The 22,895-nt window shown below is 46.8% G+C and overlaps 1 long non-coding RNA gene across 1 annotated transcript in view; it reads left to right on the top strand.

Moving 5' to 3' along the window:
* The window catches only part of LOC149872001 (uncharacterized), a 68,800-nt gene that overhangs the window by 32,219 nt on the left and 13,686 nt on the right, over positions 1-22,895 (top strand). The window contains exon 3 of the long non-coding RNA XR_016440570.1: positions 4,604-4,672. This is a non-coding gene — a long non-coding RNA (uncharacterized LOC149872001). The remainder of the gene's footprint in view (positions 1-4,603; positions 4,673-22,895) is intronic.

Below are 22,895 nucleotides of genomic sequence, written 5' to 3'. Positions count from 1 at the left end.
AGTCTCATGGACATCCCTCAATGCGGCTGTATTTTTTTATGCTCATAGGCTGCATCCGGATGAATGAGCACATGCCTGTTGTGGCATCTCAAAGCAGTCTGAGACACCACAGGAGGCATGCTAAGAATGAAAAAATGTTCCCTGCATTGCATATTTGCGGCACGGACTCGAAGTTTGATACCAGGAAATCCTGGTATCCAAAAAAAAACATACTAGAAAAAAGCAGTGCAGGTCATGCTTCTGGAGTGTGCCCCTGAAGCCCAGAGGCTGCATCTTCCAGAGAGATGCTCTAAGTAGCCAGCCACAGCTTCTATGCCCTCTATGGCTGCCATGTGCCCCTATTGCTCCAGCAGGCTGCCTCAGCATGCTAGAAGTGGGGCAAGGCTGGCAGCAGTGTCTCAGAGCTGCCTGGGACCCAGCCTCTGTCCCTAGTAAGCAGGGATGTAGGAGTAGGGGGACTGTATGTGGGTGGCTGACTGTGTCAGGGCGGAAGGACTGTGTGGCTGGGGGTGAGTGTGGGGTGGGGGAGCTGTGCGGGAGGGGTGGGTCTCTGCCCTACCCCATGGCACACAGCCCCCACTGCCCTTCAGCAGCAGCAGTAGCTAGCAGCGGCCATTGGGGTGCTCATGGCTCACTGCAGGCAGAGATTTGCCTGCAGTGCACAGCGTTGCCTGAGACCTGGGGGCTCCATGTGGAGCCTGAAGCCAGCTTGGCTTGCTGGTGCATGCCTTCACACAACACCAGGCCAGCTCCTGCCATCACTTGTGGCTCCTGACACCACAGGCAGGAGCCACATGCTATCAGGCCAAGCCAGCTCCTGTCTCCATGGAGCTGGTTCAGCCCAATGGCATGCAGGGCACATTCAGGCAAGGAGCTAGCCCAGCCTGTTGATGTGTGACTCCTTTCTACAGTGCCAGGAGCTCCAGGTGATGGCAGGAGCCAGCTTGGTCTTGCATGAAGGCACACACCAGTAAGCTAGGCCAGCTCTGGCTGCCACATGGAGCTTCCAGGTCTCAGGTGATGCCACATGCTGTTGGGGGTCTCTGCCAGCAGTGATCCATGAGCTCCCTGATGGCCTGCTGCTGAGTGCTGTGGGGGGAGGGGGCTGTGTGCCATGGGGGGAGGGGCTTGTGGAGGACCCACCCCTCCCACACATTCCCCATCCACCCCACAGTCCCTCCCACCCCCACACAGTCCCCCCACACCTACAAACCCAAGACAATCCACCCACAACCCCCCCATTTACAAACCCCACACCCACAAACACCCCCACAATTCACCCACAAACCCCACACTCCCAAACCCCTGCACAAGCCTCACCTCCCCACAAACCTCACCCCTATAAACCCTATACCCACCCCTATACCCACCCACAACCCCCGAAGACCCCCTCACAAACCCCTCACATACACATCCCCACAAACCCTAACCCCACCCCTCCACACCCCTTCTTCCCCAAACCCCACATCCCCCCACAAATCTCATACCCTTGCATGCCCAGCCATCAGACAGGGCAAGACCTGCTGGCAGGAGTTGCAGCTGCAGGGGCAACTGACACACTGCAGCCCTGTCCCATGACCACACCAATGCTGGGACATGCAGCTCCAGCCTGAGGGGGCTCCTGGCTCCAGGAACCACTTGGGAGTGTGATAGGCTGGGGGAAGGGGTGGAGATGGCAGTAGGGGTGTATGTGTGTGTGTGAGAGAGAGAGATGGGGGTCAGAGATGAGGGAGGGCTCCACGTAGGAGAGGCCACCAGAGCTGGGCTTAGAGCCTCCGGCCCCCCTAAAGGAGCCTGTGAATAGGGATGCTGGCCTGAAAGGGAAGGGGCTTGCCTAGTCCAGTCCCTAAGCCCTAGTTGAGGACTTCCCATGAGCAACATGGGTATTGCTGGCACCTGGGCACAGGCACAGGGAGCAGAGCAGTAAGGGCTGGCACTGCTCAGAGCCACAAAGTAGCATGGCAGGGGCAGGTCATTGGCATCCCAGTGCTGCTCAGCACCCCACATCCTGGAGTGTGAAGGAGGCAGGGGCAGCTTTGATTTTTCTGTGATAAAAAAAACAAAAGCAAATGCCAAAGTGTATAAATATTTAGAATTCATTTTATTATGATGATAGAGGCAACGATAGGCTTCCAAATTACTTTAAAATTGTAAATATATCAATAAAACATTGGCCAATTGTGCAGCCACAGCCCACTGGCAGCTAGCCCACAGGTGTAGGAGGCTCTACTACAGTGCCCATACCACAGCCCAGGTGGCAGTGCAGTCCCCACCTGGGTCTGGTAGGCATGCAGCCATGGAGGCTGTAAGTCCAAGAGGGTGGATGCTGTTGCATGTGGCAACAGTTCACAGCCAAGCAGCAGCCCCCACTGCCAGACTGCTACAGTAAGAATAGCAGGGATGGGCAATTATTTTGGGTAGAGGGCTACTTACTGAGTTTTGGCAAGCCATTAAGGGCCACATGACAGGCAGCCGGGGCAGATAAATATTAATCTTCTAAATTTTGTAGGGGCCCCGTGGGCTGGATCGAATGGCCTGATGGGCTGCATTTGGCCCGTGGGGTGCATTTTGTCCACCCCTGGAGTACAGGGTGCAGGGGACACTCTAGGTTAGGGCTGCTTCAGCAGTCCAGCTGGCAACAGGCTAGTGTCTCCAGATATCTGACGAGGTCGAACGGTCACAAACTCCTGCAAGACAGTTTCAGGCTGGACATAAGGAAGAATTTCTTTACTGTCCGAGCCCCCAAGGTCTGGAACAGTCTGCCAGCGGAGGTGGTTCAAGCACCTACATTGAACACCTTCAAGAGTAAATTGGATGCTTATCTTGCTGGGATCCTATGACCCCAGCTGACTTCCTGCCCTTTGGGCAGGGGGCTGGACTCGATGATCTCCCGAGGTCCCTTCCAGCCCTAATGTCTAATGTCTATGAAATATCACCTGGCTGGGCCTCAGAAGCTCCTCTGGGCAAGCAGCCCTGAGCTACTCACTAGGACAGCTTTTTATGCTGCTGGGAACAGTGCAGATGCTGGCCCCAGCCTCTAGCTCCCCCGGGCTGAAGATCCAGGAGGAGCTGGGCAGGGTCGGTTTGCCCCAAGTGGCCAATTTGCCCCACACCAAAGTTCATGTTCAGGCACGTGTGCTAAAGCACAAATCTCTGGCACAAATCTGTGCTGCTGCTATTTGAGCAGCTGCAAGCACTTGTGTTTGCATGTGTGGACACGTCTGTAAAATTTGGTACGTATGGACCTGTGGGACTAAGGGTATGTATAATTTAGGTTCCAGGGAAGTTAGGAAGGAGTGTTTGGTATCGCATCTAAACCATAAAGGATTATTTAGAAATATAATTTATATATAAATATGATATATAATTTAAAATACACATGGACAACAAAACAGCAGAAGGTGCTCAGTGTCACATTTGCCTTTAAATCTCTTTTCTCAGCAATACACTGAGTCAGTTCCTCACAGTGAGTAGATCCCCTTTTTGCATTTTTCCAAAGCAGCTCAGAAAGGAATCCAGCAGGAGGACCCTTGCTTTCATGTGGACTTGCCTGCTGCAAGTTCACCCAAGAGCTGCAAATCGCTGAAACAAACATTGTTAAGACAGCTGTATCCACAAATACTTTTCCAGGCAGTGAAATGTGTCTCACAGACAGGCTGCCTGACATGCCTTTTCCTAAAAGACAGATTCATAGGTAAGGGTAACAACTTTGTCATTTTTGAGTGCAGATGTGTCAGTGGGCCCTCATAGTGAGATGCATTTAAAACTGATCACAGAAGAATATGGAGGAAGAAGTGAAGGACAAAGAAAAGCAGTCATGAAGGTTTACAGTGTATAGAAGAAAGATAATGTAGTCTTTTGAGGCAGATATTTTCCCCGCAGGTTTTTTGGACCTCTGGATATCCAGGGGTCAAAAAAACCCTCCATGCCACTCCCTTGTAGTGCTGAGAGCAACCGAACATGTGGCACATACCGCACAGCCACGCTTGTCTGGACGTGGCCTTTAGTGATTGTAGAACAACAGCGCTATGGTGACAGTAATAAAGGAATTAATTATATAGGTGTGGCCCTATTATTAAGGTTGCTCAACACCTCTCATTGTAAGACTTTGTTTTCCATTGCTTTTTTACTTTGCATACTTTAAACATTTGTACTAGATGTTCCAGGTCAGCCTGGGGACATGCTTTGGCTTTGTTTATTTTAAATCCCACACAGTAGTGTCGCCATTTTAAGAATGAGGCTAAGGGAAAATGCATTGTTATGCCCAGGTTAAAACATGCTGGTGACCTTTTTATTTTAAAGTTACACCCCACTGTTTTGGAGCAGGGTCTTGAAATTTGGCAAGGTGGAGGTATTTGTCAGAGGCTTGGTTTTGCTATTCCTGACTCACAGCACCTTGGGAAAATCTAAGAGACTTGGTCAAGTGATAGAGTTCACACATGGCCTTTAGAGGCATGCTAGTGCTTTGCATTTAAATTCCATGAAGATGGCATCTACTGGGGGAAGTGCTCTAGGGTGCTGTAGTCAAGGACAGAGCCAGCTTCTGAACTTTGAAAGGAAAGTAAAGAGCTTATCTTTCTCCCTCAAACTCCTCTCTCTGCAGGACTCAGAGAGCCCTGAGGAGGAAGCTGCTCAGTTCAGATGCCGATGGGAGAAGAACCAGCAGGCACGGGTAAGCATATTAGGACAAAGAGCATGGGACATGAGGGAGGAGACCAGGATTAGAGGCTGATGGATAGGGAAAGGGAAACTGGGACTGAGATATGGGGTGAGGGTGAGATAGGGAATCTCTGGACAAGGGAATTGAGTCAAAGAACTGGGGTAGAGACTAGGTATAGAAGCTACAAGGATACAGAGAACTGGGAAAACAAATGTGGGAACTGGGAGCCAATGGACTGAGGAAGATAGAAATGGAATGAGGAGCTGGGTGTAGATCTGGGGCTGGCTGGATAACAAGACTGAAACCTGAATCTAGTGAGTCAGGGTAATGAGGTGTAAGGAAGCAGTAATGAAGAACTAGGGTAGACTGGATAGTAGCTGACATGAAAGACGTGTGCCCCTGGAAGTTGTGTGGGGGGCACAGTGACTGCCCACAGACGCCGCTGGTGGTGTCGATGGCAAGGGGGGTTGCAAGCAGCGACCTCCCACAGGCGTAGCTGGCAGCATTGGCCTTGGTCAATCACAGGGGGTACACCACCAATCTCAGGGGGTGCACATGCACCCTATGCATCACCAATGGTAGCTGAGCCAAAAGACTGGCATGATGAGTTGGTCATAGGGATGTAGATTGGACAAACAGTTTTGGAAAATCCTAGGACTGGCCAGTTAGGGAGTAGAGCAAGGAGCAGGGATTATGAAGAAGGAGGACTGGAGCAGGATGGAAAGGACAGGACAGAAGGGTCAAGCTTTGGGGAAATGATGAGGAAAGTATATGTCCACTAAAATACACTTCCTTTCTGTACCTGGAATGGAACCGATGATGCCTCAGTGTCACCACTCCGCTGCTGTCAGTGACTGACAAATCTGACTGGCAGAATCTCCCATGCTCCTTTAATGCTAGCCCACAAAGAGGAAGACCACAAAGACCATCTTACTGCTCCTGTCAACTATTCTGTTAAGTCACGTGACAGAGGTCTGTGAGGTAGAGGCCAGTGGTGCCAGTGGCCCATGCAGGTGCTTATATGATGCTACATAATGGGCTTCCTCTGTGTGTGTGTGTGTTGGGGGGGGTCAGATTGTTTTATTAAAATCCTGGAATTTTCCATACAAAAATTGTACTAAAGGACCATATCATGGGTGCAAATTCAAGCATTGACAAGTTACACAATTCCAAAATTACTGTTGTTTTTGATATCTTTTTTGGCCCCTTAGTGTGTACTTATATGATGCAATCTTTAATCTACTATTTCCTGCACAAGCCCACTCTGGGGAAGAATCAGGGTTGAATAATGAAGGAGACCATTACCTCTTTCACTTGTTACAGACTTTGTAAGATATATATTGAATATATGGCAGGCAAATGCAGTCAGAGAAAGGAATGTATCGTGTTTAAGTGGAATGCTGCCCTAGAGAGTTCAGGCCTATCCCTGCCAGTGCCACAGAGTTCTTATGTGCTGTTAGACAAGTCCTTACACCAACCATTTCACAGATGATCACTAATCCCTAATTATTAAGGTACCTGACTCGAGACCCTAGGGTCTGATTTGAAGATGTGCTGAACACTCACAGCTGCAACTGAGGTCAGTGGGAAGCTGGGCTTTGAATATATAAAATACTGTACATGCTATGTTCTCTGAAAAATTAGGTCCTATGTGCCTCAAATTGGGCACACCATATTAGTGTGGGGGGGGGGTTACCTTAATCTCCTCATGTCCTGGTTTCCCCATTTGTAAAACAAGAAAAATAATGCTTCCTTATAGTTTCATAGTTTCTAGGGTCGGAAGGAACCTGAGCAGATTATCGAGTCCAACCACCTGCCATGGGCAGGAAAGAGTACTGGGGTCAAACAACCCCAGCAAGGCGTTCATTCAGCCTCCTCTTAAAGACCCCCAGGGTAGGAGCCAGTACCACTTCTCTTGGAAGTTGGTTGCAGACCCTAGCCGCCCTGACAGTGAAGTAGCGCCTCCTGATATCTAGCCTAAATCTACCCTCTGCCAGCTTGTGACCGTTATTTCTAGTCACTCCTGGCAGTGCTTGGGAGAACTGGGACTCCCCCAGTGCCTGCTGGTCCCCTCTGACTAGTTTGTAAATGGCCACTAGATCCCCCCTCAGCCTTCTCTTGTGGAGGCTGAACAGGTTCAGGTCCCGTAGCCTCTCCTCATAGGGGCTGCCCTGCTGCCCCCTGATCATGTGAGTGGCCCTCCTCTGGACCCTCTCCATGTTGTCCACATCCCTCTTGAAGTGCGGCACCCAGAACTGGACACCGTACTCCAGCTGCGGCCTGACCAGTGCCACATAGAGGGGCAGGATCACCTCCTTGGACCTGCTTGAGATGCATCTGTGAATGCATGACAAGGTGTGGTTGGCCTTCCTGACCGCATCCCCACACTGCCGGCCCATGTTCATCTTGGCATCAATGATGACTCCAACATCCTTTTCTGCCTCTGTACTGATGAGAAGGGAGTTCCCCAGCCTGTAGTTATGGTGCTGATTGTTCCTCCCCAGGTGCATCACCTTGCACTTGTCAGTGTTGAATCCCATCCTATTCTCATCCGCCCACCCCTGTAACCTGTCTAGGTCCGATTGCAGCCTATTCCTTCCTTCTAGCATGCCCACATCCCCCCACATTTTAGTGTCATCAGCAAATTTGAACAGGGTGCTATTTAACCCCTCGTCCAAGTCACTGATGAAGATGTTGAACAGTGCGGGCCTGAGGACCAAGCCCTGACTAAACCCCACTGCCCACGTCCCTCCAGGTCAAAAATGACCCATCCACCACCACTCTCTGGGTGTGGCCCTCCAGCCAGTCGGCGACCCATTTGACTGTGTGGGTGTCAACACCACAGTCCCCCAGTTTCTTAATGCGAACGGGGTGAAAGACAGTGTCAAAGGCCTTCCTAAAGTCCAGGAAGACTATGTCTACTGCTACTCCTGCATCTAACGATTTTGTGACCTGGTCATAGAAGGCCACCAGGTTGGTCTGACAGGACCTGCTGCTAATGAACCTGTGCTGGTTGCCCCTAAGCATAATCTCTGCTGCTGACCTGCTCGTGGACATGTGCCAGGATAATTCTCTCAAAAAGCTTGCCCAGGATTTAGGTAAGACTAACCGGCCTATAGTTCCCCGGGTCCTTCCTCCCCTTTTTGAAGATGGAACCACACTGGAGCTCTTCCAGTCCTCTGGCTTATCACATATCACAGGGGTGTTCTAAAAATAATATTTGTAAAGCATTCAGATCCTGGCATAATGAATGACAGAGGCAGCCCAGTGAGGAGATGAATAATTTTTTACTCAGACCAAGGTTTGACTTGTGTTTAGTAAATAAGGCGTGGATTATGCATTGGACAAAAGAACACCTTTACATGTGCATTAAGGTGCTTTTCCTAATGCACATTAAATTTAGTACCATGAGGTACTAAACAAATGTACATTGGTCTGCTTTAACGTGCAGTAGCCTATATTACTTGGCATTAGTGTAATAGCACAGTTTTTTCTGTGACGCTTTAATGTACAGTAAAATAGGCTACTGTACATTTAAAGTGCACTTGTAGACGCACCAGAGAACACAAAATATTGAATAGTGGCTCACTAAATGAGCAGTGTCGATCCCAGACACCAAATATGGCAGGGATCCCATGGAAAAACTAGCATGTGCTCATGTAATTAAAGACTGTGCTGTAATGCATAAATGAAGCTTGCACAGCCTTAATGCTGGCATTTCCTAAAGTGCTTTACTTTGCTAGCTAGCCCATATAAAATGTGCTTAATACAACATTTCTGTGTGTAACAAAAGATATAGAATTGTCTTGTCTATGCTTGATTTTGTTTTTCTCATTTAAATCAAACAAGCAATGTGTGTATGCAGTCTTGTAAAACCTAATCGGACTCAGTGAGGAGCATGTGTATATAGTGTTACACAAACCTAATAGGAATTGGGTGACTGCCATCTATTACCTGGCACGCTAAAACTGTAAAATCTGGTTTTACTATCAAAGTGTGACCTATCATCTGGAAGTAATTTAGTTGCATGGTTACCTTTGGACTATAGTTTTTGTTGGTACTTTGCTAGCAAGCAAATAAAGATCTGGAGTAAGACTTTAACACTATCAAGTAAACAAGTAATTGGACTGTAGATTTCAAAACCAGAGGTGAGAAGTGAATTTGAAGCTAGTCAAATCTCTCCTGGCTCTGCAACCTCCCTGGTTGTTTTTAAAAGCAATTATAAAATCCCAATCTCCCCCCCACTTTTTCCTCTTTCCCTTTGCAGCAAAGGAACACTGCTTGAAATAAATTGCTGCTTAACTCTGAACAACCCTTGTCCATAAGGTAAATTTGTTTTCTAAACTACCTTGCAAAATATAGAAATGTATTCTCCCCTCAGCACGAGCACATGTAATTTCCATCAGCGTCAACAGGAGTTACATGTACATAATGAGGAGAAAATGTGTGCCACACTGGGCACTTCACAGGAGAATCTTTAAACCAGTTTATGTTACATCTGCTGAACTGAAAAGGCTATTAAAACAGCCTCTGATAAATTTTCCTAGAGCAGCTGAAAATAATAAGCATAAAGAGGCTAGTTATACCTTTATGTTTCTAACATTTCTGACCCGAAAAAAAAGATTTCAAGAGTCGAAGACACCAAATAGTTTTTTTTAGCAGCTTTCTTACAAGTGTTTCCCAAGAAGCTTTGAAAAGGGAAAAACACACTTCCTTCAGCAACAAACAAGCACAGAAGAAGAAAGAAATGAATGGATGAAGACAAGGGAGATCATATATGCTTGCAGCTGAGATTAAGTTGGACAGAATGTCTGTGAGGTGCAGGGATATTGCAGAGAAAAGATACAGAGGCTGCAAGAGAAAGAATTGGCATACTAGCAGCAGTAAGACTGTGCAGGTGGAAAAGAGAGACCAGTATTGATGGGTAGGATAGGAAGTGGAGAAGGGTTTGGGGAGGAAGAGAGAGAAATTGGAATTCTATGCAGTAAATTAAATCAAAAGCATGATGGCTTTCAATGTAAAAATGATATGTAGATTACACCTTGCTACCACGTTGGGAGAGTTTTAAAACATAACACTGATACATATTTTCACTACAAACTATATGCAATCAGAATGAAATGTACTAGATGGTACACTGAAGAAAGTGAAGACATTATCTAGCAGAGGTTAAAATAAGCTACAATTTCTATATAGTAAACTTGCTGTGCCCAGTATTGGCACTGGCAAGCATGTCATGCTGCTGTGCACAAATTGCCTCCTAACTGGAAGCAGCATGGCAGCAGGGGTACGGAAATTAGTATGGAGATAAGGAAATAGTCAGTGTCATTCAGCAGTGCCAGCTAGCTCAGCTGAAATGGATGGACATAGCTATTCTGCCCCTGGTTTAGGAAGCAATCCCTGCAGAGACCACGGCATGCTTAACAGCATTGCTGCAGAGCATGATAAATTTACATTGTAGATGTGGCCTGAGTACCACAATCAATGTATTAAACATATTGCATTCTATTCTATTATATATGTGCACCAGCAATCAAAGAAAAAGAAGTTTTAAACTGTGCACCATGCAAAGTATCTGATATCACAAAAGAAGAACTTCACATTATTTTCAAAGCTAATTAATTGTAGCATGTCATCAAAAACGTTAATTGGTCTATTTCTTGAAAATAGTTAAACTAGTGTGATGGGCTAGCTGGCAGTGAAAGATGATTGGAGGACTTGGGATTCCCTTTCTGGACCAATCAGGCCCCAGAGACTCAACCCCGCCCCCACCCCGTGTCCTGATTGGCCACTTGGGTCACCTGGAGGGGGATAAAAGGGGCAGCGGGGGGCTGACTCAGGAGAGAGACCAGCAAGGGACAACAAGGAAGGGGTTTCACAGAGCTGGCAAGAGCTGAGCCAGTGGGGCAGGAGCAGTGCCCTGAAAGAGCAGGACCTGCAGGCAGCAGTGGGACCCTCAGCAGTGCGGTCAGCAGGAGAGGCCCCCCAGTGGGCTCCAGGATCCCCTGGGAGAGGCTGCAGCCAGCAGGAGAGGCTCCCCCCCCGCAAGCTCCTGGCAGGATCTGAACAGTGACCTGAGAGGTTCCCAGCCCTGCTTCCAGCTCCTCCAATCAGAGGCCAGGCAGCTTGATGTAAGACAGGGGCTCTGGGAAAGTCAAGACCCCTAGCAGGCTGGCATAGTGGTGGCTGTGTAGCAGCATTTTTGCCTACCTCATGGGAGAACTGGGTTCAAGTCACAGCTGAGGTGACTTTGGGTGAGTGAAATAACAAGAAGCAAATTTTCTTGCAGTAGAAAGGGGCCATTGTGTCTTCCCCCCTTTCTCCCCTTCCAGGTACCAAGGCCCTATCTTTCCTTGTCATTTGACATTTTGCATTTTGTGCCTTTTTATATTTCACCAACTTGTATTGTTTGTTCTGCTGTTTGTGTTTTATATTTTATTAACCCTGTCCTTTGTCAATGATTGTAAGTGTCTAACCTTTGTTGTTGAATCCTGCCCCCTCGGGGCCTTGCAGTGTCCACTATACCCTCTGATTTATGCCTGTTATGTTCCCAGTATGAAAAGGTACATGGTTAAGTCCCCACTGGTGGTCTGGCTCTGCTCTATAGGGGGAAGAGAGTCCCTACGCCTCCAACAGTGCTTGGGCACCTGCTTTGATCCCTTCAGTTAGAGGGGGTACCTCTTGGATTACCGCCTGGGTTACATTAGGTTGATTATCTGTAATCTAGATTAACTAAAGGGACCTAGATGTTGTGACCTTGAGCACTGCAATGCTTAGAAATGCCCTGCCACTGAGCAGTATTTACATCCATAGGTTAGGTACTCAGGTTCCCTCATACAATACAAGGTCCCTAAGAAAGTGGATTCACAGAAGCCACCCCAGTGAATGAGGTTCTAACTAATCAAGCCAATTGCTTATGCCAAGGGAAGGGCTTTGGATTAAGCCCCCTCCTTTAAAGCTATCTGGACATGATACATTCTGTGTCCAGATGAGGAGGGGCCCTTTGTTGCCGATCATGCCCAGCTCCTCCTGGCTTCTGGGCAGGCTCCATGTGCTGCAGGTCAGGGGCTGTCTGGGGCACAGGGTGCTTCAGTGCAGGGATAGCCCTGCAGGCAGCCCCTGTACTGAGGCACCCTGCACCCCATCTGGCTGCAATATGGGAACCTGGGGTCTGCTCCACTATCTCCATGTGCAGAGGAGCCCCTGCACTAAGGCACGTTATGCCCCAGCCAGCCACTCAATGTGGAGCCCCTATGCTGAGACACATGGAGACAGGGGAGCACCAGCCCAAGGCTGCCTACTCCTCCATCTTGAGGCATACCGCACCCCAGCCAGCCACTCTGTAGCTGGCTGGCTGGGGTGCATTGTGCCTCCATGTGAGGGGTCTACTATATGCAGAGATGTGGGAGCTGGCAGCTCTGGGCTGCCTGCTCCCTCATGTTCACATTTGTCCCAGAGTACCCTATTTCCACGTGCTTTGTGCCACATTTTTTCTGAGGTTTTTTTGCTACCGGAAAATCCCGGTAGCAAATTTTGCCCCTGCACTGCAAATTAGCAGCTCCATGCATAGTTTAATATGCAATGCATCTGGTTTGTGGTGCCACAAACCACATATATCTGGACGTGTTCCTTGTGCCTGGTGGCAGCACTCTCAAACATACTGTGCTGCTTTGCATGGGCAGTCCCCAAACTAGAAGCAGTGTTGCTGTATCCTCCAGTGGGCTTTTAGTGTGGGAGAAGATTAATTGGCATTATCACTCAGTAGTCATAATTAGCCCACCCAAAGCACTGGGCTGACCTCTTGTTTAGGAGTCAGCTCACCTATGTTAGTGCAGTGCTTAAGGTCACTGCCACTGGGGAGGGTAAGTTTATTATATAGTTATAGTCTAAGAAATATAGGCACCTAACTCCAAGCTACAGAGGGGTTGACTTCTTCCACTTGGGATTCACAACTGTGAATCTGCCCCTGGAATCTGGTGCCTTATCTAGTGAGCTCTTTCTTATAGAAAGACTGAGAAGGAGGCACATACCCACTCTAGCATCTAGGATCTCAGCAGTGAGAACATTCATCTGTCACAGGAGACCCAGGTTCATATGCCTTATCTATCAGATTTATTACAAAAAGACTTTGGCTGTGTCTCCTGCCTTCCACAAGAGTGCTCTAAACCAGCCGTTCCCAATCTTTGGTATACATACCACCAGTGGTATGCAGACAACGTGTCAGTGGTACGCGTTAACAGATTTATTGTAATTACTTTATATGATTAAAAATGTGTTGGTGGTACTTAAGGTTGTATTGTTTTAAATCGGTGGTGCACAATCTGTCAGAGTTTGGGAACTGCTGCTCTAACCATTGGGCTACTGCATACTCCAGTGTGTGTCTTTGTTAGGGGAAAACTCATGCTTTCCTGGTTGAAACTGTATCATTCACTTTGTATAAATTACTTCAATATTCATTGGCCCAAAAAATAAGTCTCTGTAGACAGGAGGCTATGGCACTTATATGAGCATTGTGAAAGGAAGCTCAATCTCTAGGCCAAGAAATATGTAATTATATGGGATAACAGTAGGGAACCACCTTCTGACACTGTTCCATGGGGTGCTAGGCTCACTCAGGCCATGTCCAGATGAGTACAGCTATGTGGTATGGGCTGCTGTAGACATGTCTACGATACCACATGTTTGGCCGTTTGTGCAAAAAAAGTGGAGCAGTGCATGTGGGGGCAGTGTGTGCTGCTCAAAAGTGGAGCTGGACTGCCTGGAGCCATGCTCCGGCAGCCGGCCAGGCTCTGAGAAGCAGGATAGCCACTGATGCAGCCCCAGGAAGCCCCCAGAACTCCAGATAAGGCTGCTGAGCCAGCCCAGTGCTGGCCCCAGCCTCCTCTACCCCACCCAGGGTAACCTACTGCATGCCAGAGGGCATGCGGCACAGGCGTTGCCCAGAGACAACTAGCAGCGTCACAAGGTGCACCACTGCTAACTGTCCCTGGGGAACCAAACGTCTATGCTTGTGTGGATGCAGCCTTAGAGTCTAACAGATTAGGATCTGTAGTAAATTGGGTATGGGGAGTATCTAGTTTGTGAATCTTGTCACAAACGACTTGGTGCTGTCAAGAGTTATCCAGTTCTGTGGCCCATATGAATTTAGACACATAGGGGACTTCACAAGCAGAAATGTAGGTGCTAAAAGACTTTGGGTGCTCATTTCATGCCACAGTGGCCTGGGGATTTTGTGACTGCCCATGGTGCCTACATGTGAGACTGAGTTCTCCTTACAAATGTAGCACTGGGTGACTAATATTTTATACAGTTTTGTTGTAAAATAATTAGAAAGAAATTACCTCTAGCCATGTATGTTGTATATACTATGGCACCACTGGGTCTGGCTCACACATAATGAGGTATTCTCTCTTCCTAGAGTACCTGCAAATAACTCTCTTTAAGATTAATGGGTGTGAAACATGGAGATATGTTATTCTCAGCAATTACAAAACTGATTAATTAGTTAATATTTATAAAGTGCTTTGGAAGTGGGAAGTGTCATAACAGCGCTTTGTGTTATTGTCACTAAGCTCTTAGCTAACAATCAAAAATATTTAAGATAATACTCAGAGCATCCATCAAGCTCCACACAAAAGGAGCGGTGCAGGGGAGATTTATGCACAGGGCCCTATTTAGTGTTAATAGGAATTGTTCTAGTAAATCCCCTGTGGGCTAGTGGAAGACAAGATCCTTTGTTGGGTAATATACCAACAACGATAATTAATTGCTTGCAAAATGATTAGGAAAATGAATAGTCCGGACTCATTTTGACACTACAGAAAGAAAAGGCCTGTACGCCTTAGCTCAAAACAGTCTCTGGGTCCTGAGCTGAGTCGCGTTTTGCTGGAACTCAATATTACGCCTCTCAGAACAGATCTTGATCAGAGCATGATGGGGATGTCTCCTCTCCCTAGGCCAGTTTTCATCTGCATTTGGAAGGCATGATTTCAGGGAAGTTATATTGTCCCATATCTTCCTCTTCATTCTGCCATCTCTTGCCCGCTCCTGCCTATCAGTACTCTAGAAGGGACATTGTCTGAGTAGATATTTATGAATTTTAGAAATTGTGTCAAAATTAAGAAGTTTTAGATGCCTATAATATCAGGTTATTTTTTTGTCTCTCGGTAGAAATGTGTTTTAGATTTTTTTTCTGTCTCTGAGTTGTAGGCCTAGCCTGAGTATGAATGAGTTAAATGTTAGTCTAAGGAAATTCTTTGATTTATTTTATTAGTAGCCTGAAGTTTATGTTTGGGAATGCAGAAAGGGTTTGGAGAATTGGGTCTGGAAGTGCAGAAAGAAGTACAGATTCATGGCCCTGCCTCTGATTCCATTTCATGGCTTCACCAGCATAAAGGGGAATTAATTCTACCTCAGACAGTTCAAAATTCTCCTCAACTACTTCTCCACCTTAAACATGGGGCATGGAAGGAGCATCTCAGTAGCAGGAGAAAGAAAGCACTTTTAGGGTAGTTAAACGTGACTGAAAATAATTTTGGGAGAACAGGAGAATTGTGCACATCTACATGCTCATTCATGTGCTTTTGCTAATGCATATTAAATTGAGTATCTCCATTGTGAGGTACTAGAAGGAGGCACATTAGCCTATTTTAACACACGTTAGAGAAAGTGCATAGTTTTTTGGGTACTTTTACATGTGCTCCATGGGTGGGGGAGAAGCTTTAATTAGAGCGGCTCTTGGAGCCATGCTAATTAAAGTGCCACCATATCTCATGTATCAGCGTCCCAGCACTTAAAAATGGCAGCAGGGACACTTGAACTAAGGCTTGTTTGTCAAGCTTTAGTTCAAGTGCCCTGCTGCCATTTTTTAAGTGCGGGGACACTGATACGCAAGATGCAGGAGGCCGCTGGAGTGTGGTGCTCCAGCAGATTTGCTTAACTGAGTCTGCTCTGACACGCTGGAATTCCAGTGTCAGAACAGCCTCACTGCTTGTGTATAGGCACCCTTTGGTTAATATGCATTAAAGCACATGTGTAGACACACTCAGTCTTCTCTGAACCTCTTTAGTTGCAATGAATGTTTTGGTTAAGTACTAACATGCATCTTCAGCATAAGAAACAACTGACTCCGATTTAGATTCGCTAATATTTGATCTATTTCTTGGGAAAAATGCCTGAAGCTGTTTCTTCAGTGCCCCCATATACTCTTAGTCCTGTACATTTTATTGCTTCCTACACTTACCTAAACTATGGGCTCCTACACATATGAGTGTGTGCCTGCTCCAATGCACAGGAAATTCAGCACATTGGAGCAGACTTGATTAATCGTGTCTGCTGGAGCACAGAAATTGATGTACTCCAGCAGCCTGACGTGTCATGTGTATCAGTGTCGCTGTACATCTCCAAGCTGACAAAATGATGCCCACCCTAGCATCATTTGAAATAAAATGCATCCAATGAACTTTAGTTCAAAGCGCCCCACCACCATTTTTTCAGTGCAGGGATGTGCAGTGATGCTGATACATGTGACATGCAGGCCCTGTTAATTAGTGTAGCTTGCTGATTTAAAGCACCTGGTGCCACACCAGCAACTCATGTAAAAATGCCCTAAGTGACTAACATAACAAAGGAACACTGTAACTTAAAGAAGGAATTTGTTAAAAGAAGTACATAAACTCTTCCCACTCCTCAGAAGTTGTCAGGGAGGTTACATGCTGATTTTTGAGTCCAAAGGTTATTACCTTGCCATTGGCTTGTCCATGTTATAGGACAGGGGTAGCCAACCTGCACTACAGATGCCAAAAGGGGCATGGGCAGCCTCTGTGTGTGGCACGTGAGAGATTGGGGAGGGGACAGGCAGGACAGTGGCAGATAAGCAGAGAGCAAAGCAACACATTGGACAGGGAGCACAGGGCTGGGAGCAGAAAAATCAGGCAGGGGAAAAGGACTGGAGTGGCACTTGAGGAGGGTGTGGGGTAATTTTTGGCATGCCTGCCAACAAGCTTAGCCCCCACTGTTATAGTTTCATAGTTTCTTAGTGCTTAAGGTTGGAAGGGACCTAAACAGATCATCAGGTCTGACCCCCTGCCCTGCGCAGAAACGAGTGCTGAGGTCACAACACCCCAGCCAAATATCTATCCAGCCTCGTCTTGAAGACATCCAAGGTAGGAGAGAGCACCACCTTACTTGGGAGTCCATTCCAGAGCCTGGCAGCCCTAACCATAAAGTAATATCTCCTGATGTCCAGCCTGAACCTTCTCTCTAAAAGAGGAAAAAGTATCTGCATGCATGATACCTATGCCCCTCTTCCTAACTTGTATGGTGTAGAACAGTGTTTCTCAACCCATGGTACGCGTACCCCTGGGGGGACGTGATTTACAGGCAGGGGGTATGTGGGTGCTGCGTTTTGGTCTTTGCCTGCTCAGACCAGAAGTTCCAGCCACCGCCTCTCCCATCGTGTCCGGTGCACTGGGGCTTTCACTCCCCAGCGTCAGTGTGCTGGGGGATAGGGAGGGAGGCTCTGCACAGGTTACTTTTCCTTGGGCCACAGTGGTACGAATGGGATTTGGCTTGCAGTGGTAGAACTGGAAGTGCTACAGTGGGACTTCCAGTTTCACTTTTGCTGCGTCAATCGGCAGGGGGTACATAAGGGATAAAAGATTGAGAACCACTGCTGTAGAATCATAGGGCTGGAAGGGACCCCAAAGGATTTCATAGATTTCATAGACATTAGGGCTGGAAGGGATCTCAGAAGATCGTCGAGTCCAGCCCTACGCCCAAAGGGCAGGAAGTCACCTGGGGTCATAGGATCCCAGCAAGATAAGCATCCAATCTGCTCTTGAAGGTGCTCAATGTGGGTGCTTGAACCACCTCCAATAGCAGACTGTTCCAGACCTTGGGGGCTCGGACAGTAAAGAAATTCTTCCTTGTGTCCAGCCTGAAATGGTCTCGCAGTAGTTTATGACCGTTCAACCTCGTCATCCCTTGGGGCACTCTGGTGAACAAACATTCCCCTAGATACTGGTGGTCACCCCTGATAAACTTATAGGTGGCCATCAGATTACCCCTGAGCCTGCGCTTTTCCAGGCTAAAGAGCCCCATGGCTCTCAGCCTGTCATCGTAAGGTCTGTTTTCTTGACTTCTGATCATGCGCGTGGCTCTCCTCTGGACTCTCTCAAGCTTCTCCACATCCTTTTTGAATTGTGGAGCCCAAAACTTGTACGCAGTACTCCAGCTGCGGCCTCACCAGGGCCGAGTACAAGGGGAGAATGACATCCCGGGATTTGCTTGAGAAGCATCTATGGATGCAAGCCAGTGTTTTGGTTGCTTTAGTAGCCGGAGCATCACACTGCAGGCTCATGTTCATCTTGTGGTCAATGATAACCCCCAAGTCTCTTTCTTCTGTAGTGCTAGCCAGCATAGTACTGCCGAGCCTATAAGGATGCTGCAGATTTTTCCTCCCAAGGTGGAGAACCTTGCATTTTTCAGTGTGAAACACCATCAGGTTCTCATCTGCCCATTTGCTGACCTTGTCCAGGTCAGCCTGGATCACCCGCCTTTCTTCTGGCGTGGATGCCTTGTCCCAAAGTTTGGTGCCATCGGCGAACTTGGTCAGTCCACTCCTGACTCCAATGTCCACATCATTAATGAAGATGTTGAACAATATGGGTCTCAGGACAGAGCCTTGGGGGACCCCACTAGTCACAGGACACCATGGTGAGTGACTGCCATCAATTACAACCCTCTGGGTCTGACCACAGAGCCAATTTCCCAGCCAGTGGATCATGGTGGACCCAAGGCCACAGTTGGCCAGTTTTACCAAGAGGTGATCATGGGATACCAGATCAAAGGCTTTTTTGAAGTCAAGATATATGACATCAATCTCTTCTCCCTTGTCCAGGTGATAGGTCACCTGGTCATAGAAGGAAATGAGATTGGTCAAGCAAGACCTACCCACAACACGCCCGTGCTGGCTATCCCTTAGGATGTTGGTGTCAGCCAGTCCATTAAGGATGGCCTCTTTAAACTTTTCTAAGATCTTTCCCAGGATAGAAGTCAGGCTAATGGGCCTGTAGTTAGCCGGATCCACTTTCCTCCCTTTCTTGAAGATAGACACCACGTTGGCCTTCTTCCAGTCTTCGGGCATGACACCAGCACGCCAGGAGTTCTCAAAGATCCATGCCAGGGGCTGGGCTATGACGCTCGCCAGCTCCTTGAGTACTCTGGGGTGTAGATTGCCAGGGCCGGCTGACTTGAAGGTATCCAGCTTCTCAAGATGTTCCTTCATGAGGTCAGCATTTATGGAGGGCAGGGGATCTTCCCCTACCCGGACTTCCCTGTCCCATACCGGGCATGGGCGTCCCATGGGACTGATGAAAGACCGACGCAAAATACCCATTTAATAGGTTGGCTTTTTCCTGGGTGTCAGTTGTCAGTTGCCTCATCTGGTTCAGCAGGGGTCCAATGTTGCTCTTGCTTTTCCTTTGGCTCCCCACATATCTGAAAAGGAATTTTTATTGTCCTTGATGCTCGAAGCTAGTTGGAGTTCAGTTGCAGCTTTGGATTTCCAGGTATGCTCCCTGCGGGACCGGATCATTGGATCCAGCCCCCTGCATGTGCAGGAAAGACATCTGGGGTCAACTGACCTCAACCAGGTGACCATCCAGTCTTCTCTTGAAGACCTCTAGGGTAGATGATTGCACCACCTCTGTGGGGAGCTTGTTCCATAGTCTGGACACCCTAGTTGTGAAGAATTTTTTTCTAATGTTCAGCCTAAAACTATCTTCCTGGAGTTTGTGACCATTGTTTCTAATTTTCCCCCAGAGTGCCCTGGTGAACAGTTGTTCACCGAGCCCCTGATGTACTCCTCTGATATAGTGGTAAGCTGCAATCGGGTCCCCTCTCAGCCTTCTTTTCTTTGGTTGATGAGTCCAAGATCCTTCAGGCTCTCCTCGTATTGCTTGCCATGCAAGTCTCTGATCACAAAGATCAGATGTATGTATGGTGTATAAAGCTATAAACCCATGTATTGGTATAAATATATATCTAACATGTTTATTCCCTCCTGAGGAGATGCAAATGGGACTGCAGCCAGTGAGCCACATTCTTTGACTACTTGTGTGTTACAAAGCTCTGCATTTTTAATGACCAGTGGAGCTTCCATACATGTCTGTTTGACTCTTTTTTATTGGTTAAGTTCACAGAAAACCCACATAATTATTGCATAATACCTTCATGAATCAAGCTCTTAGTGTGCAATTCAAGTTGCAATAAAATAAGTGTGCTTCATATGTTAACAGTTATGGGCTAGATTTATAAAAGCATTACACATTGTTTATATTGGCTTTACCAAGTATTTTATTCATAAAAGAGTGTTTAATGCACCTAAAATAAATCCACCTTCCTCTGAAACTCTTTAAAACTGTCTCTGTGTGGATGATTCTCTTGCTATTATGTATCTTAGGAATGTAACATGTAAAATCTGGATGGAGTTCCTGTTCAGACTCCCTGAACCTGAGCCCTTTATTTTTCAAAAGAAATAATCAGGTGCATGAGTAAGATATTTATTTGATTTATATGGTGCCCTTTCCTTAAAAGGCTCATAGTGGCTAACAGTAAAAAGCATCATAACTTAAAAGCAGATAAAACATTAATTAAGATGTATACTTACATAACAAACTCCCCATGCAACCCCCAGTTTAACCTTACATGTGATACTCTGGTCTACATTGTGTTTCATTTGCAAGATTTCAAGCTAGAGTGGTAAGAATCATTTGAAGTGAGCTTGATCCTCCTGTAGGTCAGTGAATCTACAATGATGTACACCTTGCCCATTAGGTGCAAGTCAAGGCAGGATTTGGCCCATTAAGAGAATCAAAAACACTAATTAAATTCCATCAACTTTCCCATATGCTCCCCATTGACTTCAGTGGGTCTGAATTTCTGTTGTTTACAACTGTAACTTCCTTAAAGCCAATTGAGTTGTAAGTATACACTCAGCAGAAGAAGAGACTCCAGACCATTGTGTTTTATACTTGGTGCACCTTAACAGGAATTTGTCTCATTGGTCCAAAAGAAGGTGTGCAAAGAATGTGGGATTAGGCTCTACCTATTTTTGGTATTACATCTCACATGCAGCATGTGGATGGAAACACGTAATAGTTCTTTTGCAACACTGAGTTCCTTCTTGAAATAATTTTGAAATGACGTGCTACTTCATAGCCATTTTCTCATTGTACACAAAATTGTGTTTATGTTTTCTTCAGCATTGTACAGACTGTTATAGAATATAATATTTAAAAAAGCATGGTGAAGAGCTCTGCTCTGGAAGGAAAAGCTAGGGTACAAGAGGGTTTTGGCACTAGCACATTAGAATCTGCTTTTGTGCTAGCCTTGTGCTGAGCATTCATGGAAATAGACATGTTCTTTAGTGAGGTTCTTGGGAAGTTCCTGAGGGGAGCATGTGATCATTTTGAGAGAACTACATATTTTCATGCCATCATATTTCCTGACCTAGTATAACTTTGCCTTTGGCAAAACCTGCACCACAAATCGTAACCAATTAAACTTTCTGTTTTTCGTTCAGAAACCAGGCACTTTAGTTTTCTACATGAAAGTTCTAAAAGTAGGCGGGTATGTAAGTGTTCATGTTTTGTTATGTCTTTCATATTAACTAAGCCCTGTGGGTATCTGTGAACCACATTTTTTATAATTTATTTTAGAAAAATATTTTTTTTCTTTTTGGAGTGACCCCCAGACATAGAAGTATAAGTTCAACCTTTGTGCCCAAAAGTAATCTCATACTCCCATTCATAGCTTGGACCAGCATGTAATGTCAATTCACTTTTTACAGAAAGTGCTGAAGGAAAGAACTCAAGTATTTATTCTGTATTAGAGAAGAAATAAATTATTATTTGAAGATAGCAATTCTCCTTCAGATTGACCTAATCAAGCAAAATTTGCTTCAACTTTTTACACCTAACAAACAAATACTGACAAAGTCAGTGAAGTGTTTGGATCCAAGTCTAGCTGTGATTTACATCACTACTGAATATGAGGCAAAAGTTACACTTAAGTAAATACTATACATCCTGCTCAAACTGGTGCAACAAGCTAGTAATTTATAATTCAGATGAACTAGGGTTCTATCCTGCTCAGTGTCATGCTCCAGGTCCCAGGGAATGCCTTAAATCAAAGCACTAATATCTGATGTGGAGGTACATTGTAGGCATGTCTAGAGTAAACTGTCCCAGATATGTATATACACATGCAGAGATGCAGGAGCAGATTTGCTGCTCATAGCAGCAGACTGTTCCTGTTCCCTGCAGCTGCCAAGGGGAGCTCTTGGCTCCCCCTGGGTGTTAGCCCAGGGGCTGGCAGAGAACATGGGACCAGGTGATTGCTCCCTGCCCCCAGAAGCTCTCTGCCTCCCTTGCAGCAGGGAGCTCCAAGCCCCCACTTCCAACTCCCAGCCCCCACTTGTTATCTCCCAACCTGAGCTCTGCAGCTGCAGGGCCCTGGCTGGGAGATTCTTATCTCCCAGTGCCAGCTCCTCAACTGTGAAGCTCGTCCGCAGCCCAGTGCCAGCCCCATGACTACAGAGCTGGGGCTGGGAGACAAGAATCTCCCAGTCCCCCACTCCCTGATGGCAATTGGGAAGTGGGGGCTCAGGGCTCCCTGCTACCAGGGCACAGGGACACTGTCCACACCCAGGCTCTGGTGGTGGAGCCTGCCCTGGCAGCAGGCAGCTCCCAGGGGCAGGGAGCAACTCCTGCCCCCTGCTGCCCCACTGACTGGGAGCACGTTTGCACCCAGTCAGCTATCTACATGTGCAGTATGGTACAGTAAATAATCAAGAGTAAACTTGCTGCTTGAATTTACAGGAAGCAAATTTACACGCAATTAGAGCTAATTACTACACAGTAAGCAACTGCACTTGTTGATGGTGACAATTACAGTGCAGTAATTAGCTCTAGTCTTGCGTAAAGCATCTCATGTAGACATGCCTTATATGTGTAATGTAGAAACTTGCACCAATACACAAAATCAAAGATTGGTGGCTTCAATGGACCATGTGTTAGGTCCTACATTTTCCAACTCCTATTCTGGCATGCTGTGCATCCAAAACCTAGGGACAGTCTCCTTTTTGGTTGTCCCAAAATGATAGATAGGAAATTTGGAGGGGCTAGCCCTAAACTCTAATAGTTTCCTCTGAATGTTCCCTGGTGTGCAGAGG

This window comes from Crocodylus siamensis, chromosome 2 (genome assembly GCF_052110815.1).
Source record: "Crocodylus siamensis isolate JL-2025a chromosome 2, ASM5211081v1, whole genome shotgun sequence".
Lineage (NCBI taxonomy): Eukaryota > Metazoa > Chordata > Crocodylia > Crocodylidae > Crocodylus > Crocodylus siamensis.
Note: the sequence above shows the minus strand (reverse complement) of the source record. Positions and strands in the feature narration are given on the sequence as shown.